Source organism: Bos taurus, chromosome 1 (assembly GCF_002263795.3).
Source record: "Bos taurus isolate L1 Dominette 01449 registration number 42190680 breed Hereford chromosome 1, ARS-UCD2.0, whole genome shotgun sequence".
In the NCBI taxonomy this organism is placed as follows: domain Eukaryota; kingdom Metazoa; phylum Chordata; class Mammalia; order Artiodactyla; family Bovidae; genus Bos; species Bos taurus.
The window spans coordinates 15,618,828-15,630,944 of record NC_037328.1 but is presented as its reverse complement, the minus strand read 5'-3'; the positions used below and the strand labels follow the sequence as shown (position 1 = coordinate 15,630,944).

Below are 12,117 nucleotides of genomic sequence, written 5' to 3'. Positions count from 1 at the left end.
AGGAGAGATCAGAGAAACAGGTTTGATCCCTGCATGGGGAAGATCCCTGGAGGAGGAAATGGCAACCCACTGCAGTATCAGAGAGATACTGCCTAGGCAATGCCATAGACAGAGGAACATTGTGGGCTATGATTCATAGGGTCACAAAGAGTCACATACGACTGAAGAGACTTGGCACAGCACACAGTGTCAGTACTAATAGATATATACATGGCATGTTTGTATTATATTGTTGATATAGTAAAAATCCATACATTCATACAATACAATCATATATTCATACATGTCTTTCTCTCATATAATTATTTTTAAGAATATCCCTTATATCCTGATACATAAAGTTTTCTATATTATAATCACCTATATTTATTGCTTTATAAAATAATCTCAATTCACATAACAATCTCAGTGAAGAAGGCATTTGTCTCTCCATTATGGATAAATTAACTCATGTTCAAAGATACTGCTGCTGCTAAGTCACTTGAGTCATGTCCTACTCTTTGTGACCCCATAGACTGTAGCCCACAAGGCTCCTATGTCCATGGAATTCTCCAGGCAGGAATACTGGAATGCATTGGCATTTCCTTCTCCAATATGATACATGAAAGTGAAAGTTGCTCAGTCCTGTCAGACTTTGTGACCCCATGGACTATACAGTCCATGGGATTCTTCAGTCCAGAATACTGGAGTGGGATTGCTCCAGTGGATTGCTTCTCCATCTTTCTCAATGATGCTAAGAAACTCTAATGCCTTTAAATGGTAGTAAGAATTTGCATGCTACCTTGTCTGAATTTAAATCCTGCATTGCAGTATCCCACAATTCTTTTATGATAGCTGTCTTTGGTTCTTCAACATGGCATTTCTTCTACTCTGACACTGACATTATTCATTCAAATATTGCCAACATCTGAAAGATCACAAATCCAAGAATTTTTTTTTTTAATATTATGTTGTGTCACAAAGCCCACTGACACCCTGGAAGCCCTTCTGCTCTTTAAACACCCTACTTTCCTATGTGCCTTTGGTTGTACCCCTCTCTCACTGGCAATCTCATTGACTTGTAGCATGTTTTGCTGTAGAGTGGGAATGGACTATAGACGTAGGCCTGGATTAGAATCCTGTAATATTGGGCAAGTCACCTATTTCTGAACCATGTTTTCTCATCACTGGATGATAATAGCATCTATCTTGTAGGGCTTATTATGAAGATTAAATGGATGGCATTTGTAAAATACCTAAGTGTCATATCACACTTCAAAAACCAGATGCATTTCCTTACTATTAATAATTTACTTTTGAGATTGTGGCCATGGATGTAGAGTTTTCTTAAGTTCTGCCACTGAACTGTCTTCTCGTCCTGCATTTTATTTTTGTTGTACATTTTATCCAAGCTTATGTTTCTAAATACTTTGACTTCCCATAATTAGTTTGTTCTTAATCTTCTAGGTATTCCTTTCACTTCCATACTATTTCACTTCTTTTCACTTCTTTCACTTCCTTTCACTGCTACTTGACTGTTGTATTACTTTCACCTCAGTTTCTCAGTCTTTTGTTCTCATACTGAGTATTCATGCCTGAAAAATCCCATGGACTGAGGAGCCTGGTGGGCTATAATCCATGGAGTCACAAAGAGGTGGACACGACTGAGTGACTTCTGTGTGTGTTCTGTATGTTAAATATAAATTTCAAAATGGGCGTGATAGCTTACAGTGAACAGTGTCAGATTTGTGAACTCCAAAAAAGAAGATTTAGCTTTGGCACCAGGGACCAGGTTTGATCGCTCAAGAACTTGTGTGTAGCAGGGTTTTATTAAAGTATGAAAAGGGACAGAGAATGCTTCTGACATAGACATCAGAAGGGAGATGGAGACTGACCCATTCGCTAGTCTTTAGCAAGGGAATTATATTCTTTTTTAATCAGTTATAACAATGAATATGACAATGAATCAAGAATGTCTCAAGGTTGTAAAAATTTACCAGACCCACTCCCACAATTTATATTTTAGGATAACAGGATTAGAACTTAACAATAGAAAGATCCTACGAGACCCACTCCCATAGTATGCATTCTAAGATATCAGGGTTAGTCAGAAGGTTTGCAGAAAGGAGAAACTACCCTCAAGCAGAATACACTGTTGTTATACAATCCCTAGTTCAGAGTTTAAACTGAGTTGTTTGTGGTGAAATCATCACTTCAGGTCTTTAAAAAAAAAAAAAAATTCTGTGACTAAGACTAAGGAATATAGAGAAAAAGAAAAAAAAAAAAAATAGTGTGTCCTTTCCTCCTTCTTGAGAACTCAAGACCCCTATCTCCTCATTGAGAACCCCACCCCTCTCTCCTCAGGGACTCACAGACTTCTAATCAACCTGCCTAGGAATAGACTCTCTCAGTCAGTGCCTATCACTGCTGCTGCTGAGTCGCTTTAGTCATGTCTGACTCTTCGTGACTCCGTAGACAGCAGCCCACCAGGCTCCCCATTCCCTGGGATTCTCCAGGCAAGAACACTGGAGTGGGTTGCCATTTCCTTCTCCAATGCATGCAAGTGAAAAGTGAAAGTGAAGTCGCTCAGTCGTATCAGACTCTTCACGACCCCATGGACTGCAGCCCACCAGGGTCCTCCATCCATGGGATTTTCCAGGCAAGAGTACTGGAGTGTGTCATCATTACCTTTTCCACTGGTTATATAAAAAACTATAATTTATCTATCAGATTAGATCAGATCAGTCGCTCAGTCGTGTCCGACTCATTACAACCCCATGAATCACAGCACAACAGGCCTCCCTGTCCATCACCAACTCCCAGAGTTCACTGAGACTCAGGTCCATCGAGTCAGTGATGCCATCAAGCCATCTCATCCTCTGTCGTCCCCTTCTCCTGTTGCCCCCAATCCCTCCCAGCATCAGAGTCTTTTCCAATGAGTCAACTCTTCACATGAGGTGGCCAAAGTACTGGAGTTTCAGCTTTAGCATCATTCCTTCCAAAGAAATCCCAGGGCTGATCTCCTTCAGAATGGACTGGTTGGATCTCCTTTCAGGCCAAGGGACTCTCAAGAGTCTTCTCCAACACCACAGTTCAAAAGCATCAATTCTTCGGCGCTCAGCCTTCTTCACAGTCCAACTCTCACATCCATACATGGCCACAGGAAAAACCATAGCCTTGACTAGATGAACCTTTGTTGGCAAAGTAATGTCTCTGCTTTTGAATATGCTATCTAGGTTGGTCATAACTTTCCTTCCAAGGACTAAGCATCTTTTAATTTCATGGCTACAGTCACCATTTGCAGTGATTTTGGAGCCCAAAAAGATAAAGTCTGACACTGTTTCCCCGTCTATTTCCCATGAAGTGATGGGACCGGATGCCATGATCTTAGTTTCCTGAATGCTGAGCTTTAAGGCAACTTTTTCACTCTCCACTTTCACTTTCATTAAGAAGCTTTTTAGTTCTTCTTCACTTTCTGCCATAAGGGTGGTGTCATCTGCATATCTGAGGTTATTGATATTTCTCCCAGTAATCTTGATTCCAGCTTGTGTTACTTCCAGTCCAGCGTTTCTCATGATGTACTCTGCATATAAGTAAAATAAACAGGGTGCGTACTCCTTTTCCTATTTGGAACCAGTCTGTTGTTCCATGTCCAGTTCTAACTGTTGCTTCCTGACCTACATACATATTTCTCAAGAGTCAGATCAGGTGGTCTGGTATTCCCATCTCTTTCAGAATTTCCCAGAGTTTATTGTGATCCACATAGTCAAAGGCTTTGGCATAGTCAATAAAGCAGAAATAGATGTTTTTTCTGGAACTCTCTTGCTTTTTCCATGATCCAGCAGATGTTGACAATTTGATCTCTGGTTCCACTTCTTTTTCTAAAACCAGCTTGAACATCAGGAAGTTCACGGTTCATGTAGTGCTGAAGCCTAGCTTGGAGAATTTTGAGCATTACTTTACTAGTGTGTGAGGTGAGTGCAATTGTGCGGTAGTTTGAGCATTCTTTGGCATTGCCTTTCTTTGGGATTGGAATGAAAACTGACCTTTTCTAGTCCTGTGGCCATGGCTGAGTTTTCCAAATTTGCTGGCATATTGAGTGCAGCACTTTCACAGTATCATCTTTCAGGATTTGGGATAGGTCAACTGGAATTCCATCACCTCCACTAGCTTTGTTCGTAGTGATGCTTTCTAAGGCCCACTTGACTTCACATTCCAGGATTTCTGGCTCTAGGTCAGTTATCACACCATCATGATTATCTGGGTCATAAAAATCTTTTTTGTACAGTTCTTCTGTGTATTCTTGCCACCTATTCTTAATATATTCTGCTTCTGTTATGTCCATACCATTTCTGTCCTTTATCGAGCCCATCTTTGCATGAAATGTTCCATTGGTATTTCTGATTTTCTTGAAGAGATCTCTAGTCTTTCCCATTTTGTTGTTTTCCTCTATTTCTTTGCATTGATCACTGAAGAAGGCTTTCTTATCTCTTCTTGCTATTCTTTGGAACTCTGCATTCAGATGTTTATATCTTTCCTTTTCTCCTTTGCTTTTCACCTGTCTTCTTTTCACAGCTATTTGTAAGGCCTCCCCAGACAGCCATTTTGCTTTTTTGCATTTCTTTTCCATGCGATGGTCTTGATCCCTTTCCCTGTACAATGTCACGAACTTCATTCCATAGTTCATCAGGCACTCTATCTGATCTAGGCCCTTAAATCTATTTCTCACTTCCACTGTATAATCATAAGCGATTTGATTTAGGTCATACCTGAATGCTCTAGTGGTTTTCCCTACTTTCTTCAATTTAAGTCTGAATTTGGCAATAAGGATTTCATGGTCTGAGCCACAGTCAGCTCCTGGTCTTGTTTTTGCTGACTGTATAGAGCTTCTCCATCTTTGGCTGCAAAGAATATAATCAGTCTGATTTCAGTGTTGACCATCTGGTGATGTCCATGTGTAGAGTCTTCTCTTGTGTTGTTGGAAGAGGGTGTTTGTTATGACCAGTGCATTTTCTTGGCAAAACTCTATTAGTCTTTGCCCTGCTTCATTCCATATTTCAGGGCCAAATTTGCCTGGTACTCCAGGTGTTTCTTGACTTCCTACTTTTGCATTCCAGTCCCCTATCATGAAAAGCACATCTTTTTTGGGTGTTAGTTCTAAAAGGTCTTGTAGGTCTTCATAGAACCGTTCAACTTCAGCTTCTTCAGTGTTACTGGTTGGGGCATATACTTGGATTACTGTGATATTGAAAGGTTTTCCTTGGATACAAACAGAGATCATTCTGTTGTTTTTGAGATTGCATCCAAGTACTGCATTTCGGACTCTTTTGTTGACCATGATGGCTACTCCATTTCTTCTGAGAGATTCCTGCCTGCAGTAGTAGATATTATGGTCATCTGAGTTAAATTCACCCATTCCAGTCCATTTCAGTTTGCTGATTCCTAGAATGTTGACATTCACTCTTGCCATCTCTTGTTTGACCACTTCCATTTGCCTTGATTCATGGACCTGACATTCCAGGTTCCTATGCAATATTGCTCTTTACAGCATCGGACCTTGCTTCTATCACCGGACACATCCACAGCTGGGTATTCTTTTTGCTTTGGCTCAATCCCTTCATTCTTTCTGAAGTTATTTCTCCACTGATATCCAGTAGCATATTGGGCACCTACTGACCTGGGGAGTTTCTCTTTCAGTATCCTATCATTTTGCCTTTTCATACTGTTCATGGGGTTCTCAAGGCAAGAATACTAAAGTGGTTTGCCGTTCCCTTCTCCAGTGGACCACATTCTGTCAGATCTCTCCACGATGACCCGCCCATCTTGGGTTGCCCCACGGGCATGGCTTAGTTTCATTGAGTTAGACAAGGCTGTGGTCCTAGCGTGATTAGATTGACTAGTTTTCTGTGAGTATGGTTTCAGTGTGTCTGCCCTCTGATGCCCTCTTGAAACACCTACTGTCTTACTTGGGTTTCTCTTAATCTATCTATGCAGATGATAAATTTATTTCAGGATCCCTCAAAACTTGTCTTCTTGGTAGACATTGTCTATTTTGTTTATTGTACATGAAGTCAAACTTTCAATTAGTTCAGTTGCTCAGTCATGTCCGACTCTTTGCAGACATGTTGACTGCAGCACGACAGGCCTCCCTGTCCATCACCAACTCCCAAAGTTTACCCAAGCTCATGTCCTTTGAGTCGGTGCTACCATCCAACCATCTCATCTTCTGTTGTCCCCTTCTCCTCCTGCCCCCAATCTTCCCAGCATCATGGTCTTTTCCAGTGAGTCAGCTCTTTGTATCAGGTGGCCAAAGTATTGGAGTTTCAGCTTCAACATCAGTCCTTCTAATGAACACCCAGGACTGATCTCCTTTAGGATGGACTGGTTGGATCTCCTTGCAGTCCAAGGGACTATCAAGAGTCTTCTCCTACACCACAGTTCAAAAGCATCAGTGCTTCAATGCTCAGCTTTCTTTGTGGTACAACTCTTGCATCCATACATGACTACTGGAAAACACAGAGCTTTGACTAGATGAACTTTGTTGGCAAAGTAATGTCTCTTCTTTTTAATATGCTGTCTAGATTGGTCATAACTTTCCTTCCAAGGAGTAAGTGTCTTTTAATTTCATGGCTAGGATCACCATCTGCAGTGATTTTGGAAACCAAGAAATAAAGTCAGCCACTGTTTCCCCATCTATTTGACATAAAAGGATGGGACTGGACACCACGATCTTAGTTTTCTGAATGTTGAGCTTTAAGCCAACTTTGTCACTCCTCTTTCACTTTTATTAGGAATCTCCTTAGTTCTTTTCTGCTTTCTGCCATAAGGGTGGTATCATCTGCATGTCAGAGATTATTGGTATTTCTCCAGGCAATATTGACCCAGCTTGTGCTTCATCCAGCCAGCGTTTCTCATGATGTACTCTGCATATAAGTTAAATAAACAGGGTGACAATATACAGCCTTGAAATACTCCTTTTCCTATTTGGAACCAGTCTGTTTTTCCATGTTCAGTTCTAACTCTTGCTTCCTGACCTGCATAAAGATTTCTCAAGAGGCAGGTCAGGTGGTCTGGTATTCCCATCTCTTCCAGAATTTCCCACAGTTTGTTGTGGTCTACACAGTCAAGGGCTTTGGCATAGTCAATAAAAAAGAAATAGATGTTTTTCTGGAATTCTCTTGGTTTTTCAATGATCTAGCAGATGTTGGCAATTTGATCTCTAGTTCCTCTGCCTTTTCTAAAACCACCTTGAACATCTGGAAGTTCACGGTTTATGTATCATTGAAGCCTGTCTTGGAGAATTTTGAGTGTTACTTTACTAGAGTGTGAGGTGAGTGCAATTGTGCAGTAGTTTGACCATTCTTTGGCATTGCCTTTCTTTGGGATTGGAATGAAAACTGACCTTTTCCAGTCCTGGTTCCACTGCTGAGTTTTCCATTGTTGGCCCATTGAGTGCAGCACTTTCACAGGACCATCTTTTAGGATTTGAAATAGCTCAACTGGAACTCTATCACCTCTACTAGCTTTGTTCGTAGTGATGCTTCCTAAGGCCCACTTGACTTCACATTCCAGGATGTGTGACTCTAGGTGAGTGATCACACCATCGTGATTATCTGTTTTGTAAAGATCTTTTTTGTATTGTTCTTTGTATTCTTGCCACCACCAATGTCTTCTGCTTCTGTTAGGCCCATACCATTTCTGTCCTTTGAGCCCATCTTTCCATGAAATGTTCCCTTGGTATCTCTGATTTTCCTAACGAGATCTCTAGTCTCCCCCATTCTATTGTTTTCCTCTTTTTCTTGGAACTGATCACTGAAGAAGACTTTATTATCTCTCCTTGCTATTCTTTGGAACTCTGCATTCAAATGGGTATATCTTTCCTTTTCTCTTTTGCTTTTCACTTCTCTTCTTTTCACAGCTATTATGAAGGCCTCCTCAGACAGCCATTGTGCTTTTTTTGCATTTATTTTTCTTGGGGATGGTCTTGACCCCTGTCTCCTGTACAGTGTCACAAACCTCCATCCATAGTTCTTCAGGTGCTCTGTCTATCAAATCTAGTCCCTTAAATCTATTTCTCACTTCTACTGTATAATTATAAGGGGTTTGATTTAGGGCATAACTGAATGGTCTAGTGTTTTCCCCTACTTTCTTCAATTTAAGTCTGAATTCGGCAATAAGGAGTTCGTGATCTGAGCAACAGTCAGCTCCTGGTCTTGTTTTTGCTGACTGTATAGAGCTTCTCCATCTTTGGCTGCAAAGAATATAATCAATCTGATTTCAGTGTTGACCATCTGGTGATGTCCATGTGTAGAGTCTTCTCTTGTGTTGTTGGAAGAGGGTGTTTTCTATGAGCAGTGCGTTCTCTTGGCAAAAGTCTATTAGCCTTTGCCCTGCTTCATTCTGTATTCCAAGGTCAAATTTGCCTGTTACTCCAGTGTTTCTTGACTTCCTACTTTTCCATTCCAGTCCCCTGTAATGAAAAGAACATCTTTTTTGTGTGTTAATTCTAGAAGGTCTTATAGGTCTTCATAGAACCATTCAACTTCAGCTTCTTCAGCATTACTCATTGGGGAATAGATTTGGATTACCATGATATTGATTGGTTTGCTTTGGAAACGAACAGAAATCATTCTGTCGTTTTTCAGATTGCATCAAAGTATTGCATTTTGGCCTCTTTTGTTGACTATGATGGCTACTCCGTTTCTTCTAAGGGATTCTTGCCCATAGTAGTAGATATAATCGTCATCTGAGTTAAATTCACCCATTCCAGTCCATTTTAGTTTGGTGATTCCTTAATGTCTATGTTCCCTCTTGCCATCTCTGGTTTGACCATTTCCAATTTGCCTTGTTTCATGGACCTAGAATTCCAGGTTCCTATGCAATATTGCTCTTAGTGCAATCAGACCTTGCTTCCATCACCAGTCACATCCACAACTGGGTGGTGTTGTTGCTTTGGCTCTGTCTTTTCATTCTTTCTGGAGTTATTTCTCCACTGATCTCACAGTCTTATGGACTATGAAAAGAGTACTTCTACCTTGTCTTAGATGACTGGTATTTTTTGAAGAGTCCAGCTCAAATAAAAGAGTATCTCACAGTCTTAGCTCTCATACTGTTCACCAAACTTCCTTGTTTAGACCATTTTATTTTCAGTCACCATTATATAACCTCATGCATGATTTTTTTGATTATTTTATAAACATTATAGAAAATGAGTTATCAAATTTCTAGAATTATAAAGCTATGTATGCGGTAAAGACAGATTCAGTAACATTTACTAGTTTAAAAATTGTTTTATTGTTCTCATTATTTTCATCTTAGATCAATGAAAACTATTAGACATGATCAATATTGCACTGTTAAATTAAGTCATCAAGTTATATTCTCTGAAACGATGTACTTATTTTCTCCTCTGTCAGCCAAGATCACAGTTTTAGACATAAAAAGGAAATGGTGAAGAATTGGAGAGGATGATATTGTTCTTCTGTTTCTCAAATCAAGCATACATGCCTTCAGCTGGCCAACCTAAAGAGGACAGGTATTATATTTTTGTGAGCCATGTAGTGCCTCTAAAGAATTTATGAAACAGGAAAACATACAGTTTGAATTAATGTGCCATGCAATGTTATATGATATATAGCAAATTGTGCCAGTACCTTGGAAAGAGCATTGCTTTGAAAGTTCCTTTCAGACTATAGTTTGAGTGAAGCATTGTGTTTGAGAGGGAAAATAGTTTTATTAATAAGATTCAGAAGCCAATGTTTTATCTCAAAACACTGCCAAACTAAATACAATGTAAATAGAGATAAAGTGACAAGCTTAAGGAGAATAATGCATAATCTAGAAATGAAAATAAGGCAGAGAAAGCATTTTCAGTCATCACATTTCAGATACAATTGGAGGGATCTGAAATATAATCCATGAGAATGAGAAAGCAATCACTGAACACAGTGCATGACAGCGTTGGAGGAGTGACAGGTTCAGAGCTCCCTAGAACATCTATTATCAGAGTAGCTCTGTAAGTGCTTTTCTTATGAAGCCACTCACACTGAGTTTTCAATCCAGGCACACAAATGTGCAGCAATTTGAGAGTCAGCCCAGAAAGTCAAAGACAAAATTCCCCCACCCATGGGTGTTATCAAATGCTGCAAAGCCTTTAAAGACATGAGGGTGGGCTTTTCACATTTGTATTCATCTGTGGATAGGAAATGAATTTCTCCAAAATAGAAAAGTAATCCTACTCATTGTGATTGGCATAGAATGACCCCTTCCTGTTCAACTTTAGATTTTACTGTGCTTAAGACAGCTTAGTTGTACCTGTAATATATGATGTTAAAAAAAAAAAAAAAAGATTAGATAGTTTGAGCTGTGTTTCAGTCAATTAATGAAAGCTTGACAAACTGAATAATGAAGTATATATATATAGAAATTATAATATTTTTTGTATTTTGGGTCAAATAAAACATATTTTAATTAAAAAAATAAACATAATCTGGGCAGATTATAAGCAAATATTTAGATACTGTTCTTTTATTGTTCATATTTTTTTAAAAAATGTACTTCACAAAGGAACTACTGTTAATAGTTTATTGTACAAATACATGGATTATTTGAAGAATCATGCATAAATATGTGCTAAATATGTTTTAGAGTTCATATGTAACTTTACGTATTGTGTATATCGCTAGTGGTAAAGTACCTGTATGCCAGGGCGGGAGACTTAAGAGATGCTGGGGGCGCAGGAGGTTCCATCCTTGGATCAGGAAGATCCTCTGGAGAATGAAATGGAAATCCATTCCAGTATTCTTACCTGGATAATCTCATGGCAGAGGAGCCTAGCAGGCTACAGTCCATTGGCTCACAAAGAGTTGGACACGACTGAAGAGACTTAGCACAGTACATGTAGCTTTACTCATAAAATTTACTTAACAGCCCTCATTTTATGTTTTAATTTTTAATTAAACCCCCAAAGTGAAAATAAGGTTAGCAATTATACAGATACAGCATTTAGAAAAATTCTATATTTAATATACGAATAGTAGGCAAAGACCGAACCTGGAAAGACACCCTTATCTTGAGAAGCCTCTTGGAAAAATAATAGATTTGAATCTTATATATGAAAATATTGTCAATAATGTAATTTCTCTTAAAGATATTTAAAGTGATTAAAGCTGATGATGAAATAGAAAGTTCCTTGCATATTATCTTTAAATTAAAATGATAGGAATATAAAAAATATCCTTATCAACTATGATAGAAATATAAGAAGACCTCTGGTTCATTATTATAGTGGTATCTATGAAAGGCCAGCTCCTTTACACAACAAGGGAAAGTATTTAAACAATTCTGGAAATTACTTAGAGTAATCTTACATGCATTACTTATTCTGAAGTTGATGAAATTCACATATAAGAACGTTTATAAAGTCACTCATGCTCACATTGTCAGTTAAAGTCATAGTTGGCCTTTTTTACTTTAGTGTATTAGTTAACTAAAATGATTTTAAACAATCTATTATTACAAGCCTCAGAATACTTATGCATATTATAACACTGAAAATAACAGTAACTCACTTATTTTCTTTAAAATCCCTTTTTGTAATATATTCTGTTTAATTTGTAAAAATTTTTTGTCATAAATTCATTTAAAATTAAAATTATAAAATATATAGCAAACCAAAATTGAAGTGAATCTCCAATATGGTTAGCTACTAAAACAATATTCCAATGTTGATTCCTGATAAGGTCAAAGCACTTAATAATTTATAGGGATACATTCATAGTGACATTTAAAATACCTTTAGTTTAGGATTTTATGATAGGCAACACAGAGAGAAACTAAAAAACAGGTGTCCATAAGACATGTTAATATACATGGCCTAGGGCTCCAAAATCACTGCAGATGGTGATTGCAGCCATGGAATTAAAAGACGCTTACTCCTTGGAAGGAAAGTTATGACCAACCTAGATAGCATATTCAAAGCAAAGACATTACTTTGCCAACAAAGGTCCATCTAGTCAAGGCTATGGTTTTTCCAGTGGTCATGTATGGATGTGAGAGTTGGACTGTGAAGAAAGCTGAGCACCGAAGAATTGATGCTTTTGAACTGTGGTGTTGGAGAAGACTCTTGAGAGTCCCTTG

General features: G+C 38.6%; 1 protein-coding gene across 2 annotated transcripts in view; it reads left to right on the top strand.

The window, feature by feature from the left end:
- Positions 1-12,117, top strand: part of NCAM2 (neural cell adhesion molecule 2) — a 564,637-nt gene that overhangs the window by 252,562 nt on the left and 299,958 nt on the right. The gene's annotated exons all lie outside the window — the stretch shown is intronic.